The sequence below is a fragment of the Pinus tabuliformis genome, chromosome J (assembly GCF_031772625.1).
Source record: "Pinus tabuliformis cultivar Carrire ecotype Pingquan chromosome J, CPIR1, whole genome shotgun sequence".
Lineage (NCBI taxonomy): Eukaryota > Viridiplantae > Streptophyta > Pinopsida > Pinales > Pinaceae > Pinus > Pinus tabuliformis.
This window is the reverse complement of record NC_142295.1, coordinates 656,761,548-656,779,889: the sequence shown is the minus strand read 5'-3', so window position 1 is coordinate 656,779,889 and position 18,342 is coordinate 656,761,548. Positions and strand designations below refer to the sequence as shown.

General features: G+C 40.9%; 1 protein-coding gene across 1 annotated transcript in view; it reads left to right on the top strand.

The window, feature by feature from the left end:
• The window catches only part of LOC149228610 (uncharacterized), a 100,884-nt gene that overhangs the window by 37,008 nt on the left and 45,534 nt on the right, over positions 1–18,342 (top strand). The gene's annotated exons all lie outside the window — the stretch shown is intronic.

The following is an 18,342-nucleotide window of genomic DNA, read 5'->3' as shown; positions in this document are numbered from 1 at the left end:
TAGTTACTCCAATTAAGGAAATTTCACATGGTATTAGAGCAAATCTAGGCGTGGGGGGTTTGCATAGGTAAATCAATGCAGGGCACATGAAGAGAAGTACACATGGGTTTTTACCTAGATTGATTCTTTAGATTTCTCCAGTTAATTTGATCTCGCAAATTTTTCCATAGATGGCTGCTTCAGGATTGAGAGATCGGGATAGGTTGGATTGAGCCTCAAACTTTGGAGTTTGGAAGGCCAAAATGTTGTTCTTATTGGACGAATTTGGTCTGAAGGAGTTTGCTATGGCAACTATTGCTGCACTAGCAGATCCCATCTTGTTACATGAATACAAGAGGGATAATACCAAAGCGAAGAGGATGATTTTTGATGGAGTCAGGAATCACATCGTTCCACATATCGTAGAGAAGGATACAATGAAGCAGATGTGGGATGCCATCATCAAACTATACCATGATCCTTCAGAAAACAGGAAAATGATTCTCAAGGATGAGAACCATCAAGATGCATAAGGGTGAGGATGTAACTTCCTATCTCACTAGGGTTCGATTTGTCAGAGATGAACTAGCTGCAGTTGGAAAAACGTTGAGTGATGATGAACTAGTGTGTGTAGCACTAATGGGTTCGCCAAGGAATGACATATGTTCATCTAAGTGGTTTATGGGCGAGACAAGCTTCTAGATTGGGATCGCCTATGGAGTGATTTCACTTAAGAGGAGCTGAGGCTGTACTTAGTCAATGGCACCAATAGTAGTGGGAAGGCACTGGAGGTGAAGGAGAAGCAAGAGAACGTTGCCCTAGCAGGAAAAAGTAAAGTGAAGAAAGGTCCTAGTAAGGGATAAGGCTTGAAAGGAGAAAAGATGAAGAAGGACCAATCAAAGGTCAAATGTTTTGGTTGTGGTTAGCATGGTCAATATGTCAGTCAATGTCCTAACTGGAAGAGGGTGCAACAGATAGGAGTTCCAGTCTCTATGGTGTCTATGAGGCTAAGGAACACATTTTCTCCAATACCTAGAAAAGGTTTCACCAGAAAACACCTCAATTAGATTAATTAGCGAATTATTAAAATTTCCCTAACTTAGGAAAATTGGTTAATTAAATTGGATTAATTGAGGAAAATCAATTTTGCTCTAGAGACTTCCGGAAAAGTTATGTGATGGAGTCAAGATGATCTTAGCCATCGATTATGATTAGATCATGGCCGTTGGTTACTCAATGAGAGTTTATAAGAGCAAGTAGATGGGGTTTGGAGAGACACACTTGAGCAGTTCGACTTACCTAGTTGTAACGAATTAGCATGGGCGCAGTTGAAGTAGAGGGAGACACCAACAACGGGGTTTCAGCAGAGACTTGTGAGGAGAATACGGGAGAGGAATTTCCATAGTGATTTCTAGTTTCTAGAGACAGAAGGGGGTCAATTTTATTTGTAGAGGAGGAGGCCAAAATTAGCAATGCGGATTGCTAGTTCGTCGGTGCGAGTGAGACAGGAGCTCGATTCAGTAGCCAATTGCCAGAGACATTACTAGAGGCAAAGCAAGTGGGTTAGACGAGTCACTGGAGGTCGATTTGCTAGCAGATTATTTTTTTAGAGGCAGTGCAAATTTTTGGAGCGGCTAGTGTGCATTTCTAGCTAGTAGATTAATTTTTCAGAGGCAGTGCAAATTTTTGGAGCAGCTAGTGCGCATTTCTAGCTAGTAGTGCGAGTTGCCAGGAGGAAGTGCGAATCGTTGGGAAGAGGCCGAGTTGTTTTTGTAGAGGGAACTTCATGTTTCTAGACTATTTTTGATAGTGGAGAAATTGTATACCGGAGCTTTGAGAGTATCAGGCAAGCAATTGTATGTCTCAAATTGCTGAAGAATAATAATAAAGCCCTTATCTGCTGAACTGTTTTTCCCCTCATTGGGATTTTTCCAGGGACTTATCTCTCAAATTGCTGCTGAATAATAATAATAGTAAAAATTATATGATGGAATACAATGAGGGTCCTGTATATAAAGTTTAAACCTAGTCGGGATGCCCTTTCATGACTAGCCATGTCCTTTCTTTATACTAATTATTATTTTTAATAATTATTTAATTATATTATTTTATATATTTATGTTTATAACTTTGCTTTCCCTTTCAAAAATGCTTTGTCCTCGAACATATTTATAGAAAAGTTTGATTTCATTTTTTTCTGGCTTGTAATGTTTTTGCATCACTTTCTGCTTTTGTAGCTGTCATCTTTCATGATATGAGACAATATGAAATTCTTAGTGATGAGAAAAATTATGGAACCGAAAAATGATCTAACCATCTCAATTCGACCGTTTGTGGAACTTTGCACTTATTTGATACTTGATATGAATTGTTATTATGAGACTTAATTGTGTTGGCATCAATATTTTTTGGAACATAAGTCAGTGGTTTTTGTCTTGAGTGATATTGATATGCTTACTATTTGAGATGTCTACTGTTATGATTTGGATGTTGATAAGAAGTTCTTGTGACCTGATTTTCCCTTATCTTGCTTGTGGTGATTTCTTGATTTACTTCAATTATATGATTTCCTTCACACTAATGTTGCTTGGTTAATCCCTGTTAGGTTTTACATGAATCCAACACCTAGTATTTAATTCCAATCAATAAATTATTGAACAATTACACAACTAGGTTCCTAACAAAATTATTCAACGGAAGTAAATAACATGATTTGAATCACAATGACACAAACAAATTTTTGCCCAACAAATCAATTCTTCATTAAAATTACTCACAACTTACTTTGGCTCTCGTCTTGGGATAATGGCCCAACTGAGGAATTACATATACAACGATAAACCTGGAGTTATCTAATGGATCTAGCCCTAGATGTGTCCTTCGATCTTCCTTAGCTGATTTGGATCTGTCTCCCTAGCTACTCCTTGTACCTTCCTTGGACCCGACACACTAGAGTAACACACTGCTCCTCCTCCTGAGGCTAGTGCCATTGCTGTATGTCTTCTCCTCACCTTAGCCTTGCTTTTATAACTTTACATTGAGCCAAAACCATAATCATAACTCTAATCTCAAAGTGATTAATGCCCAAGATTAGATCTCGCCTCACTTACTTTTCCTAAGTTTTATTATAGCTCAATAAGCCAACCTATTAACATGTGCTTTTTCCTAAGTTGAATTTAGACTAAATTGCATTAGCAACTTGTTCAACCTAGAGCAAGTGTTCTAAGGAGATGTGGGTGACTTTTGCACTCCTAGACACGAGGCTTTCGCGGAAGTACCTGCTTCAGCTACAAATTTCTATACTTCCTCTTGGCGAGGGAGGTACTTCTGGAAGAACCTCCTCCACCTGGATCTATCTCCAATCCCATCATGTCATCTGCTGTTGTAGTTGCTCCCTTTGAATTGGAAGACTTTCCTGCTACCTGCTTTAGAATTTGATTTGAAGACTTGTTCCTCCAACCATGCTCCTAGGATCCTGCTCTTGAGCATCCATCAATATTAGTTCATGCCAATTGGTCCTAATAGATCTGGAAGAAGCCTCCTGTCCATCTTCTAGATTAGAAAGTCGAGTCCCCGGTTTCAACTCAATTTTTAGAGCCTCTTGCTTAATTTTTGTCACTAACATTGATCTTGTGCTATGTCCTTCTAGCACTACTGTGGGTTTGTCTTGGTCCTTTGAGACACCCATGAACACTGCTACCAATTCCTCGATTGGTACAGTCTCTCTCTCTCCCTTTGATGGTTTTCCTTTGCGAATCCTGTTAGCTATTGGTATTGTCCTTCGTACTTGGTGTTGGCTACTACCAACTCTACCAAAAACTGCTAGTTCATGCCTGTCGTGGAAGATACCCTACCCAACGACTTTGCACCCTCTCGTAGTTGCTTGATGATGCCCAACGCAACATTTTTCCCATGACATGATCTTCCTCTACAGGTATTGTTTGTTTCTCGGGTGATTGTCTTGCACCCATCACACCCCTGTGCTCCCACGCTATCTTGACAACTATCATCAGCGGCAACAACACTCCCACGACTCTTCATGTCACACTCTCGTGACTCTGCCACCATGGAATTGTGCCTTTTCTGGTTTAGGGTTGTCAACCCTCAACGACACTTTACTTGCTCTTGGATTCAATCCTTGGTCCAGTGGGTGTCTTGTCCGCCTGCACTGAATCTATGCGCATTGCCAACCCTACTGCAAGCTGTGTTTCTTTGTTGATCAACACACAATATGTGTGCGTAGCCTGTTTCCCGAGCTCTTGGCCATGTCATTGAACCTTGCTACAATCTTGGCGTCCACACCGTCACGACCATCCTTGCTACAACCTTGTGGCCCGTTGGCCATCTCTAGTACCTCGATTGCCGTGACCACCACAACCGCTGCCTCCTTCTTCCCCTACATCACTAGATTTGACCTCAATGACGACAACTCAACTCTCTACATCTTACTTCGATCTCCAATGTTCGGTTGGCTGTTGGAAAATATTTAATTGCTGGTAGGGCCTTCTTTGTTGACTAACAGCTGGGGGGCGTCATTACCTACCCATTGACTATTAATCGTCGACCCTGCAACTTGGTTCTAGTTGGATTTGTAGGCCCATTGGCCCCCCACATGTGACTCTTGGCGGGCTGTGTTGCTATTGGACTGCTTTTTACTCTACACCGATAACCTACTTCCTTCGTCATCTCCTTTACTTCATGCTCATAGTGCTACCTCTAACCTCGAATGATGCCCTACAACCATTACGTCCTTCATGAGCTGCATTGTTGGTCTACTGTCAGGCGGTTGCTACAGGTTTTTTGCACCACACTAGGCTCACTGTTCTATTCTGTATCTTGGTTTGGTGGCTGACATTGCTGTGTCTCATGTGGCCGATTGGCCGACTGGCTGCTCTGGCAACTGAGTGGGTCATTAGGCCTATCGACCATGGCTCCCACTCTTTTTATTTTAAAACGTGCCAAGTAAATAAAAGAAATTCAACTTGAAAAAATTTCCTTTGGGCTGTTAAACTGAGTTACTTCGGCCTTAAAAGAAAACTTCCATTCGTACAACCTTGACCAAACCTGGCTCCGATGATCTAGTACAAACTCGACACTTGTGATTCTAAGATCAATTCAAAGTGTTAGCTCTAATACCATGTTAGATTTTACACGAACCCAACACTCGATATTTAATTCGAAGCAATAAATTACTGATCAAATACAGAACTAGGTTCCTAACAAAATTATTCAATAGAAGCAAATAACACGATCTGGATCACACTGACACAAATAGATTTTTTGCCCAACAAATCAATTCTTCATTAAAATTGCTCAAAATCTACTCGGGCTCTCGTCTTGGGATAATGGTCCAACTAAGGAATTAATATACAACAATAAACCTGGAGTTATCTAGTGGATCAAACCCTAGATTTGTCATTCGATCTTTCTCCGTTGATGTGGATCTATCTCCCTAGCTGCTCCTTGCACTTTTCCTTGGACTCGACGCAATGGAGTATCACACCCTTCCTGAGGTTAGTGCTGTTGTTGTATGGCTTCTCCTCACCTTAGGCTTGATTTTATAACTTTACATTGAGCCAAAACCCTAATTGTAACTCTAATCTCAAAGTGATTGACGCCTGAGATTATATCTTACTTCTCTTGAGATCGATTGCTAAGATTGAAACTTATACATTAAGGCAAATTACTTTATTTTTCCCAAGTTTTATTTTAGCTCAATAAGCCAACATATTAATTTGTGCTTTTTCTTTTTCCTAAGTTAAACTTAGGCTAAGTTACATTAACAACTTGCTCAACCTAGAGCAAGTGTTCTAAGTAGATCTGGGCGACTTCTGCACATCTAGACACAAGGCCTGCGTAGAAGTACCTACTCAAGCTACAAACTTCAACAATCGTTGTATTGCCACTTGGAATTTCCATCTTTTGAATTGTAACATCTGAGTATGTCTTCACTTCAATTGGATTGGAATCCTTCTAAATCATGATATTATTTGGATCAATATTTGTTCCCTTTCCTTCAACATGGACTGTTACTTTTGAAGACTTTGATGCTTCTTTTGTGATAACTTCTTCTAATTTGTTCTCCAATAATTTCTTATCATTTTTAGGTTTCTTAATTTCCATAAGTAGATTTTGATTATGATGCCAAAGATGTGAAAGTTCTTCTGTTTCTAATTCATCAAAATTGTCGCCGAAGCCCTTAGCTTGTTAGCGCACTACTGTTGAATGATCGCACTAGGTAGGTCCTCGCACCCGCCTTTGTCTTTTTGTTTCTTGCGCAACCCTTTGCCTCCTAGGCCGTTGGCGTTCGACTATCCCTTTGCTTTCCCATATTTCCTAGGCATGCATAGGCTATAATCCTTTTACCATCTCCCTCATTCTTTAGTCATCGAAATTCTTCCTTACTCCCACACTTCGCCATTTTCTTCATTCTTCTACATTCCCATTCCTGCAATAGCACGAGCCTCCATGTTTTCTTGTGCCATAGTGCATCCTTTCAGGTGTACCCTGCACTACGACACTGAGCCAAACCCAAATCTCTCGTGGTCCTTTGCGCAGCGACGTAAGATCCTTCATTAGATAACAACCCTTTCCCTGTGTAATGACGCTCTCAAACCGAATTGTTATTGCAACTTCTACCGTCGCGGTTACTCTTCCCCTTGCACTACAATGCGTTTTTCCTTTTGTCTATTCGCTACCGTTGCAAATTCCAACCTCTGGCTCCCCTCTTCCTTTGCGCAGTGGCGCATTCCTTTTTTTGTAACTAAACCCTTTCCCTTGTGCAACGACACAATCCCCTCATCGCAACTTACTTAGTTTCCTTGCGCAATGACGCCATATCAAAGCTTAAATCGCATCGCTGTAGTGCATTCCCTCTTTGGCACAACCTTTCCCTATAGGTTGTGCAATAGCGCATTCACTTGCTATACACAGGCCTAATATTTTGCACAACGGATTGCAATTGTTTTTGGGTTTTCCTAACATTGTCTGTTACCATGAATATTTTTGAGATGTCAAGTACTGTAGATTTGGAGTGCTTTAATATTTCCTCATCAACAAAGAGATGGAACCACCTAAAAGAAGGCCAGAAAACAGATTGCTAAAGGTGGTGAAGAAGGGGCAGAGGAAAGTTCTATAATCTGAACTCCAGTATATGTAGACACAACTTGCTAAATTGATAAATCGATGCCACGTACTTGGTCTGGAATCTATCAGTTGTTCGCTTGCAAAGAAGTTCCTGAAGATGAGGAAGACAATGAAGTATATTAGACTGTGAGGAATTCTTGGTTGCATAAAGTAGCATCACATCTTGATGTCCTCTTGTGTGCAAAAACTATTGAATGGATAATAAAATGTATTGACATAAGAGACATGATCATCCTACACAACAATGGCTTATCTAGATTCTATAGTAACAATGTTCTGGAATCTATCAATTGTTCGCTTGCAAAGAAGTTCCTGAAGATGAGGAAGACAATGAAGTATATTAGAACGTGAGGAATTCTTTGTTGCATAAAGTAGCATTGCATCTTGTTGTCCTCTTGTGTGCAAAAACTATTGAATGGATAATAAAATGTATTGACATAAGAGACACGATCATCCTGGACAACAATGGCTTATCTATAGTAGCAAACATATATATAGATATCCCCATTTTGTGGAATATTACAAATTGGCAAGCTTTGAAGTGGCACTTACAGCAGAGTGGTTTAATGGCTTTTCCTTAGCTAGCAATGATGTCTTGAAGACCTAGTGGCAAGACCCTAGGATTCGTCTCACCCTTGCATCATATTATTTTCGATGCTAAATCACCTTGTATGTGTCGCTGAGCAAGGGAAGCATTGCATGATATCACTAATTGGTTTACATCGACGGATGCAACATATATCAGAGTATTCAAAGCCGTCAAACCACCTCACTAGCTTCCTTTGTTTGTCATGGATAAAGTAATCTTGTAGGAAGTAATATATTGGGTAACAACAGGACTTGGAGGTATGCTAGTTCGTGTAAAAAAGGCACCATGGCCCCCTTTCCTGATATTTGTAGGCATGTACTGTGTTAGAAGTTACAAAGAAGTAGAAGCAAAGGCCAGTGGTTTGGAATGTTTTAGGTTTGGTAAACTAAGGTTTCATAGATATGATTCTAGGGGAATTGTTGTAGATCATTGTAAGTAGCTAAAATACAAATGGCCCTACACACCGAGCATTGATGAGGAAGAAGAAAAGTTCAAGAACTTTTACAATGCTACGAAAACCTTAGATGAACAAAAGGGAATGGGTATTTCCCAACCTACAAATAATGTCGAACCTACAAATGGGGGATCATCCAAAGGCAAAGATGCCCAAGACAAGAAAGTTGCCTAGAAGAGAGAAAGGGAGAAAGCGACAACAAAGAAAGAGAGACAAAAAAAGTAAAAGTAGAATAAGAAGCCAAGAAAGAGGAGGAGAAAAGGAAGAAATAAAAGGAGAAGAACAAGAAAAAGTAGGAAGAAGAAAACAAAAAATGAGAAGAGGAAAGGCGGAGATAGGAATAAGAAAAGTAGGGAGAAGCCAGAAGAAAACATGAGGAAGCAATGAAGAAACATGAAGAAGAAAGACTTGGAAAAGAAATGGCTGACAAGTAAGCACAAGAAAAATTTAGGCAAAAGGAGCAAGCTCAAAAGGAAGCACAAGTCATATTGCCTCCCATGGATATTGGGCCTTCTACACCACTCACCAGGGAACATCTACTACTTACAAAGATTGGTATCCTGGCTGAAGCATAAAATCAAGTGATAAGCCTAAAATTCGGTTGTGGCTGAAATAGAATTGTTCAAGAAAGGCAAAAGTACTTAGCCCGAGAATCGACCAAACCGATCTCGGTGACCACTAAATGAGATATAATGCAGATACTATGAACAGTCCTATGACAATAACTTCCGCGAGATCTGCATTCTCCATTGCCACAGAGAAGAACATTAAGCATTTGTTGAATAAGATCAAAGAACTGGAGAAGAATCTGGCCAATTCACAATAGGATAACGAGAAGCTCTGGAAAGAGATTCAAACTTTGTTAGCCTCAAGTTCCCATGAAGATGACTTCTGAGCAACATTGGAAGAAATTAGAGTATTAGAAGATATCATGAAACCACTGTACAAAGAACTGATCAAACTTCATAACGTAGCCTCCTCACTCATGGCCATTCAAAATCAACACAAGGCAAAAGGCACACTGTTAAGGGCTATGTCGACTACTGTGGACATAATGTACGAGTGGCACACAAAATATCCTAATGCCCCAATTGATCTACCAAAAAATGATGAAATGGCTAGGGAAAGTGTTAATTTTTGGTATGTTCTATGCTAGAGCAATTTATTCAAATTTTCACAGTTAGCAATCACATCAGCATTACGATAAACTGCAGATAGAACATAAATATAAAACGCAGAAAACAAGCCAAGGCAAGAGGACACAAGATATGGCGCGAGCCAGGGACAAACCCCACAATGTGTGGGGAAACCCTTTGATCAAATCTTCTTTTATCTTCAAAGTTCAGCAGAGAAAGAGAGAGAGAGAGATAGTACAATTACAATAGAAGTCAACACTTTGACTTGACTAGATCTGAGCATAGATTATCTTCTATAACAATGAGATCAGTTGAAGGCATTCTGCTTCAACTGATTCTCCAAGGTGACTCCTTCACCTATCATCGTGCTGCATCTGGTTCTCTCGCTGTACCACTCATACTGCACCATACTTCACTAATCACGTTGCTCATGTCCATGATCATCACGTGCATCATCATCATGTTGCTGCCATGACAGATGGCATTCTATCACTGTTGTTCATTGTGATAGGGCTGCTACAGGTAAGCCATTTTATCACTGTAGATTATGCTTAGAGTGTAGTAAACACAGTCATCACTTAAATACTCTCCAACATGATCACATCAATGCTAAGACTGAGATAGCAACTACAGGATTACTATGATCTCAATTAGACCCAGACAGTGAGGATAGTAAGGGCACAAAAACACTTATGTATATGCCGACATTAATAGCACAGACTTCATGCTAATGTTGTAACCTTATCCGCAGTCCTTTCTCCTTCATCCATCCATGATCTACAAAGTATGAGATCTAAGATTCATCTAGACTGCACCTACAGGTATGCTCAGAATGCAGCCTACACCAGACCTTAGTTAATGCTGCATCCTTATCGAATTAGATCATGTACCTGAGATTTTGCCATGACTGCACCTAATGTGAATCTTCTTCTGTTTGCGGATATGAGAAGTCTGTCTCTCCTTAACTGCGTATACCTGTAACTGCTCTTCAAAACATCAAAAGTATTTGAGTTCGTATGACTGTCTCCATGACTGCACATAGGGTCTTACTGTGGCTTCATTAACTGTGTATAAAGGTTTCCATGGACAACGTAATGCTGTGCGTATTGCCTTCATTATAGTGTATGGACAGCGTAATGTTGTGCGTATATATTGCCTCCATTACAACGTATGAGCTGCGTGATGCTATGCGTATATACAAATGAGGATTTCAGAGAGCGTATTATATGTCTGCGTGCTACAGCATAAACCACGCTGCCAGATCTAGGGCTTGCGTGATATATATGTGTCTACGCATCTTTGCCTCCATCCTGACTGCGTTCCAATAAATATCTTCATTCCCCGTATTATATGATTGTGATATATGACAGCGTTCCAAGTGCGTGGTCTCCACATGTTTCTTCAGAACGTATTTCAGCGTATATGAATATATATATGTGACATGACCTGTGCATTAGAGTTGTGACCAGCAAATTAGCTCTAGCGTATACGTGACCTTCATTGACTGTGTGTAATTCTTTTCAGCTGTTCTATATACCAGACTGCGGCTTGGCTTCATATACGTTGGATCTCTTCGGCCCACTGATCTAAGACTCTTCTGCGGCTGTTCTTTGTTCCTATGAGATTGCGGCTTACTGCAACTGTTCTTTGTTCCTTTGAGACTGCGGCTTAGGGCATCATCAAACTAGGGCAGCGTATTCCTTTTGTGACTGTCCTTCTCAAAACCCAAGACGTGGAGAGGAGATCACATCAAGAATACATGTCCAAAATGATAACAAATCCTCATCTATTTATACCAAAACGAAGATGATGAATAGACACGTCGGTTGGGCTTCTAGAGCCTACATAAGAGCTGGTCGGCTTGATAATAATTACATAAACAAAATAAATTAATATCTCCATAAATACTTATCGGAATCGGATGATCTTTGGATTAATCCTACACCTCTCGACGAGAGGGATCCAATAAAAATATCAGCTGCCATAAATAAGCTGACCCACATGGAGTTTTGCCCTAGTTGCCAATTTAACACTCCCTCTCAACTAGGGGGAACTCCCTCTGCTGATCCATATGACCGACTGTACTATCTCTGCCATCAGTGCCCTGCACTGCTCTGCCCATCTTTGCTCAGCTCTGCTGGCTCTGCTCTACTCTACTTAGCTTTGCTGGCTTTGCTCTGATCTGCTCAGCTCTGCTGGCTCTGCTAGCTCTGCTCTGCTCAGCTCTGTTGGCTCAGCTCTGCTGGCTCTGCTTGCTCTGCTCTGCAGGCTCTGCTTGCTCTACTCTGCTGAACTATGAAGAAGAAGAATTGATCGAGAATGTCTCATACCATTCTCCACTGACCCGAAGTCAGACTCAGAGTGCGTACCACTGGTCCCAGACCAGTCTCAACTGACCCAAAGTCAGTGTCATAGTAGGTACCACTCCTACTACTGGTCCCATACCAGTATCGCAGTCTCAGAGAGTGTACCACTGGTCCCAGACCAGTCTCAACCGACCCGAAGTCAGCGTCATAGTATGTACCACTCTCACTGGTCCCAGACCAGTACTGCACTGACACGAAGTCAGTCTCAGAGTATGTACCACTGGTCCCAGACCAGTCTTAGCCGACCCGAAGTCAGCGTCATAGCATGTACAACTCCTACCACTGGTCCCAGACCAGTATCATTGATCCCAGATCAATGGAGGACATCCTAGCGTAGGGAGTACGGTAGATACAACGATGCGTCCATCGGTACTACTATGGTCCCTAACTTCATTTCCCTGCTCATTGATCAGATGAGAGGTACTTCCCATGAGTCCCAGACTGCATGGGTAGGATGCCTCGACAGGAGAACTTAATCAATCCTGTCCTCACAGGAGAACACATCAATCCTGCTACAATCGCCATGATGAACACATCAATCCAGGCCTCACAGGAGAACTAATCATCCTGCTACACAAGAGAGCGAATCATCTTGTCCCACAAGAGAGCGAATCATCTTGTCCCACAAGAGAGCGAATCATCTTGTTTCAGTGCGCACCACCAGGGGAGGGTGAGTCACCCTGTGGTCGTATGTTGCTCCAATAGAACTGCAAGCCCCCCAAAGCTTCTAGAGCTCAGTGTATGTAGCATGCAGGACCCTTTTACAAAGGTCTCTCGACGACTCCAAGTCGTTCGGGAAAATCACAAATTTGATCTTTCCTCAGGGTTCTGTCCTGTACATCATCTCAGTGTGATGGAGCCTCCTTGATCATCGACTTACCATATCCCAGATAAGGCAGTAATCGATGTCTATGTGCTGGAGCAACTGTCAAATACGGGATTCCTCAATAATCGAATCCCATCTCTGGTTGTCACAGAGATTCACAGTGGTATTCATCATGTGTACAAACAACTCACTGAAGAGCTTCAGCAACGAGACTGCCTCACAGAAGGCCATACTATCAGCAATGTATTCTGCCTTGGTGGTGCTCAGAGTCACCAACTTCTGCTTCCTTTGCTCTTCTAGGATATCGAGGCAGAAAACACTGAGAAGTGCTCTAGGGATCCTTCATACTACCTGCCCACTCATCATTTGAATAATCATGTGGTTTCATATTTCCGACAGTGTATCTCAATTCATGAGAGATTGTGCCCTGAAGATATCTTAGAAGATTCTTGGCACCAATCTAGTGAGTCTCAACCAAATATGAGCTCACCATGCTAACTGCAACACAGATGTCCGGACGGAGGTTCTCCAAGAACATCAATGCGAATGAGTTTATGAAACTTAGAGGCATTTCCCAAATCTGGTCCGACATCATTACCATATAACTTCTGAAAGTTAGGATCCTCGAGGCAGTCACAAGCTTGCAGCTTATCTTCTCGCATTCAGAATCCAACTCCCTCTGTCTCCTATAAATGAGAGGGTCTGCACCTGTCAGACATAGGTGCCGGTACGAGAGGTTCATCATCCACAACCTTCGAGTAATGGTTTGGATCGATTTCACTCCTAGTGAATCTCAGCTGCATTGGACAACTATCAATCCTCTCATACTATGCTCGAGGTGTTTTTCTTCAAGCCATAGAGGGCTTTCTTCCACCTGTATACATGAGATTCCTTGATCATGATTCTCAAACTCCTCGGGTTGTTCCAAACCTGTGAACCAGCTGCATGAGGGGAATGGTCCCCTTATAATATTTTCCTTCGGTACATTTCAAACATGTACCTTCATGCTTCTTTTGAATTCAGGCATCCTAGTCCCCATTTGACTCATAGACCTTCGGTGCTGAGTCAATGGACATGGTCCCCAGTGGACTTCCTGCAACTTGATACAACCCTGAACTCAAAAACATCTTTAAAAAAATCTATTTTCAAACACGTACCTTTCCATCGATAAGTGCCACCTTGTAACCTTTGACTTCCATTTCTGAGATGGACATCAGGTTCAATCAGGTACATAAAAGAGATTTTGGGGTTCCTTGCTTTCGTGGTAGAGTCGACCATTGTCTTTGATGACCCGCATCTCTGTCATTCGGGCACTCCTGCGCATAAGGGCCGAACTCATAACCAAGACATCTACCTTTCCTTCCTACCATTAGATCTGAACTTCCCAATGAAGTGATGCCATCAGAAGTTTTGCTGCGCCATTCTAATAACATTCTTTGCTTCAACTTCACCCTAGGTGAATTATGAGGAACCCTTTGATCCTTTTGTCTTGTCCCAACTGTATTTGGTGATTGCTCTTTCACTCTTGCTTGGGCATTGTCTTCACCTCAGCTCCGATACCATGTTAATTTTTGGTATGTTCTATGCTAGAGCAATTTATTCAAATTTTCACAGTTAGCAATCACATCAGCATTACGATAAACTGCAGATAGAACATAAATATAAAACGCAGAAAACAAGCCAAGGGAAGAGGACACAAGATATGGCGCGAGCCAGGGACAAACCCCACAATGTGTGGGGAAACCCTTTGATCAAATCTTCTTTTATCTTCAAAGTTCAGCAGAGAAAGAGAGAGAGAGAGATAGTACAATTACAATAGAAGTCAACACTTTGACTTGACTAGATCTGAGCATAGATTATCTTCTATAACAATGAGATCAGTTGAAGGCATTCTGCTTCAACTGATTCTCCAAGGTGACTCCTTCACCTATCATTGTGCTGCATCTGGTTCTCTTGCTGTACCACTCATACTGCACCATACTTCACTAATCACGTTGCTCATGTCCATGATCATCACGTGCATCATCATCATGTTGCTGCCATGACAGATGGCATTCTATCACTGTTGTTCATTGTGATAGGGCTGCTACAGGTAAGCCATTTTATCACTGTAGATTATGCTTAGAGTGTAGTAAACACAGTCATCACTTAAATACTCTCCAACATGATCACATCAATGCTAAGACTGAGATAGCAACTACAGGATTACTATGATCTCAATTAGACCCAGACAGTGAGGATAGTAAGGGCACAAAAACACTTATGTATATGCCGACATTAATAGCACAGACTTCATGCTAATGTTGTAACCTTATCCGCAGTCCTTTCTCCTTCATCCATCCATGATCTACAAAGTATGAGATCTGAGATTCATCTAGACTGCACCTACAGGTATGCTGAGAATGGAACCTACACCAGACCTTAGTTAATGCTGCATCCTTATCGAATTAGATCATGTACCTGAGATTTTGCCATGACTGCACCTAATGTGAATCTTCTTCTGTTTGCGGATATGAGAAGTCTGTCTCTCCTTAACTGCGTATACCTGTAACTGCTCTTCAAAACATCAAAAGTATTTGAGTTCGTATGACTGTCTCCATGACTGCACATAGGGTCTTACTGTGGCTTCATTAACTGTGTATAAAGGTTTCCATGGACAACGTAATGCTGTGCGTATTGCCTTCATTATAGTGTATGGACAACGTAATGTTGTGCGTATATATTGCCTCCATTACAACGTATGAGCTGCGTGATGCTATGCGTATATACAAATGAGGATTTCGGAGAGCGTATTATATGTCTGCGTGCTACAGCATAAACCACGCTGCCAGATCTAGGGCTTGCGTGATATATATGTGTCTACGCATCTTTGCCTCCATCCTGACTGCGTTCCAATAAATATCTTCATTCCCCGTATTATATGATTGTGATATATGACAGCGTTCCAAGTGCGTGGTCTCCACATGTTTCTTCAGAACGTATTTCAGCGTATATGAATATATATATGTGACATGACCTGTGCATTAGAGTTGTGACCGGCATATTAGCTCTAGCGTATACGTGACCTTCATTGACTGCGTGTAATTCTTTTCAGCTGTTCTATATACCAGACTGCGGCTTGGCTTCATATACGTTGGATCTCTTCGGCCCACTGATCTATGACTCTTCTGCGGCTGTTCTTTGTTCCTATGAGATTGCGGCTTACCGCAGCTGTTCTTTGTTCCTTTGAGACTGCAGCTTAGGGCATCATCAAACTAGGGCAGCGTATTCCTTTTGTGACTGTCCTTCTCAAAACCCAAGACGTGGAGAGGAGATCACATCAAGAATACATGTCCAAAATGATAACAAATCCTCATCTATTTATACCAAAACGAAGATGATGAATAGACACGTCGGTTGGGCTTCTAGAGCCTACATAAGAGCTGGTCCGCTTGATAATAATTACATAAACAAAATAAATTAATATCTCCATAAATACTTATCGGAATCGGATGATCTTTGGATCAATCCTACACCTCTCGACGAGAGGGATCCAATAAAAATATCAGCTGCCATAAATAAGCTGACCCACATGGAGTTTTGCCCTAGTTGCCAATTTAACAGAAAGGGATGAGACAAAAATCAAATTGATCATCCAAGCCCATGAGAAGCTGGGGAAAGATGTGCTAAGGATAATCTATGATTATTGACAATGTCATAGCATGATAGCAGTTCTTATCAGGTCTCATAAAATAGTCTGCATTGGAGCACATGGGGAAGTGAGGCTAGAACAAGACATTCAACACGAAATTCAAGAATTCATAGATGATCACATGCTGGCAATCACTCAAAATGATCCAAAGCCCACCCAAAAAACTATTGTGGAAGATGGTAGAACCAACAAAGTTGCATGCAATGCTCTCCATGCTATTCTATTGAGGAGAAGCATACATGAAGACAATAGTGCCCAATTCTTTCAATTGTGAGATTGCCTATGAGAGCTTGATATCAAGCCAAATACTATCCATAGTTGCTGTTACCTAAGTCAAGAATTGCATGTTCAAATTGTACCTTTGGCTATTTTGGAATTACTACCATGAAAGATGTTTGCTTTATTATTTTGAATTTCCATGTAATTATGTAAATAAAGTAGAATTGGAATTAAAAGTGAAATAAAAATTAGTCACAAAAGTTGAAAAGTCATGAAGGTATTCGAAAAGTCGTTGAAGGTGAAAGGTCACCTAACTTTGTATAAATATACCCTCATGGCAAGAAAGAAGGGACTTTTAGTTTTGGACTCCTTAGAGCACTTTAGAAAGGGAACGCTTGTTCATTCCTTTCGAAGATCAAGTGACAATTTTGCATTTCCACGATTGGATCTCTTGGACACTTTGTATGATAATGCATGGGATATTTTGGCATCAATATTGAGAAGCTCTTTCGAGCCACAACAAGCATTTCATTCATGTTTTATTGAAAGTTGTAAGACTATTCTTGTAGTTGCTCAATGGTATGTGATTTTTGTTTATGTGTTGAATATTGATGAACTATTTTGTTAATTGGAAACTTACATCTTACTTGGAATGGGTTGCTGATTTACATATGATTTCATATTGGTTATTAATTGCGAACTACTTTACAATATTTAGAAGAGATTTTTCCAGAGAGATCACATTGAGCAATTTCTTGGAGCCAACGTTTCGAACCCTCTACTGTGGTTCATCATCAGGGCAGAGGGTTCGAAACGTTGGCTCCAAGAAATTGCTCGATGTGATCTCTCCGTAAAAATCTCTTCTAGACAGTATAGATCATAGAAGTCTAAACTCAGAAATACTTTACAATTGTTAACTAGAATTCTTCCTTATTCATGCATCTTAATTAAAGTTTGTTAACAATATTTCTTTGAGATTCATGATCATATACTTATTTGCTGTAATATCCTTTGTATCTCTTGCTTATGGTATTTCCATACGCTATTCTAACTTGCATCTCATTGGGGTATCATTAGGATTTCCTTTCTTCTTGCTCAACTTGTCCAAAATCTAATTCTCAAACAAATGGAACTCCTATCCCAAACAGTGTGAGGTCTAATTGGGTCTTCATACGAGGGAGATCCCCTTACAACCATTGACGGTGCTTTTCGCCCCGTCAATAGTTTTTAGCACTAGAAGTAGGGCTTCCATTGCATGGCTGGTTGATACCCTCACTCATATCATTCAAAAACTTTAGGTCACGATAACAATTAGGTTGCTTCTCCTCCATTTGGTCTCGAGCTATTTAGGAACACTATCCTGAAAATTTACCCCCTCCAAAGAGACTTGAGCAGTGGTACGAAGTCACTTAAGATGATCTAAGGTCTCTTAGGCCTCACACTCGGGATTTTGCAAAGTAGCTCAGTAACTTCTAGTTTCTGGCCTTTTACCACATAGGCGAGTGACAAGTGTTGGAAAATGCAATATGGCAACTATTAATATAGATTTTTCTTAACCTTAATAATTGCTTTTGAACTTCATTTATCTTCTTGTGTTTTCTTTATTATATCTTCTTCATCAAACAATTATCAAGAGCAAAACAGTAAAGACAATGGACACAAAAATTAGACTCCAAGCCAGGGAAAATCTCCTCCATGGGGAAAACCTGGAAAATCTCTTCTCTTCTTATAGAATCTACTTCAAATGAGACAACAAAGACCCAAACCCTAAACCAAGTCCTCCTCCTAGCACCAAGTCAGCCCTCCAAGAAGCCCTTCCAAGTAGATCAGATCAACAAGGTTTGATCCTGCGTCAACAAGCTTCCAGCTTCAACATTGATTCCCAACTTCGACCCTGCAACTTCAACCTGCAACTTCGGCCCTGTTGCTGCTGCAA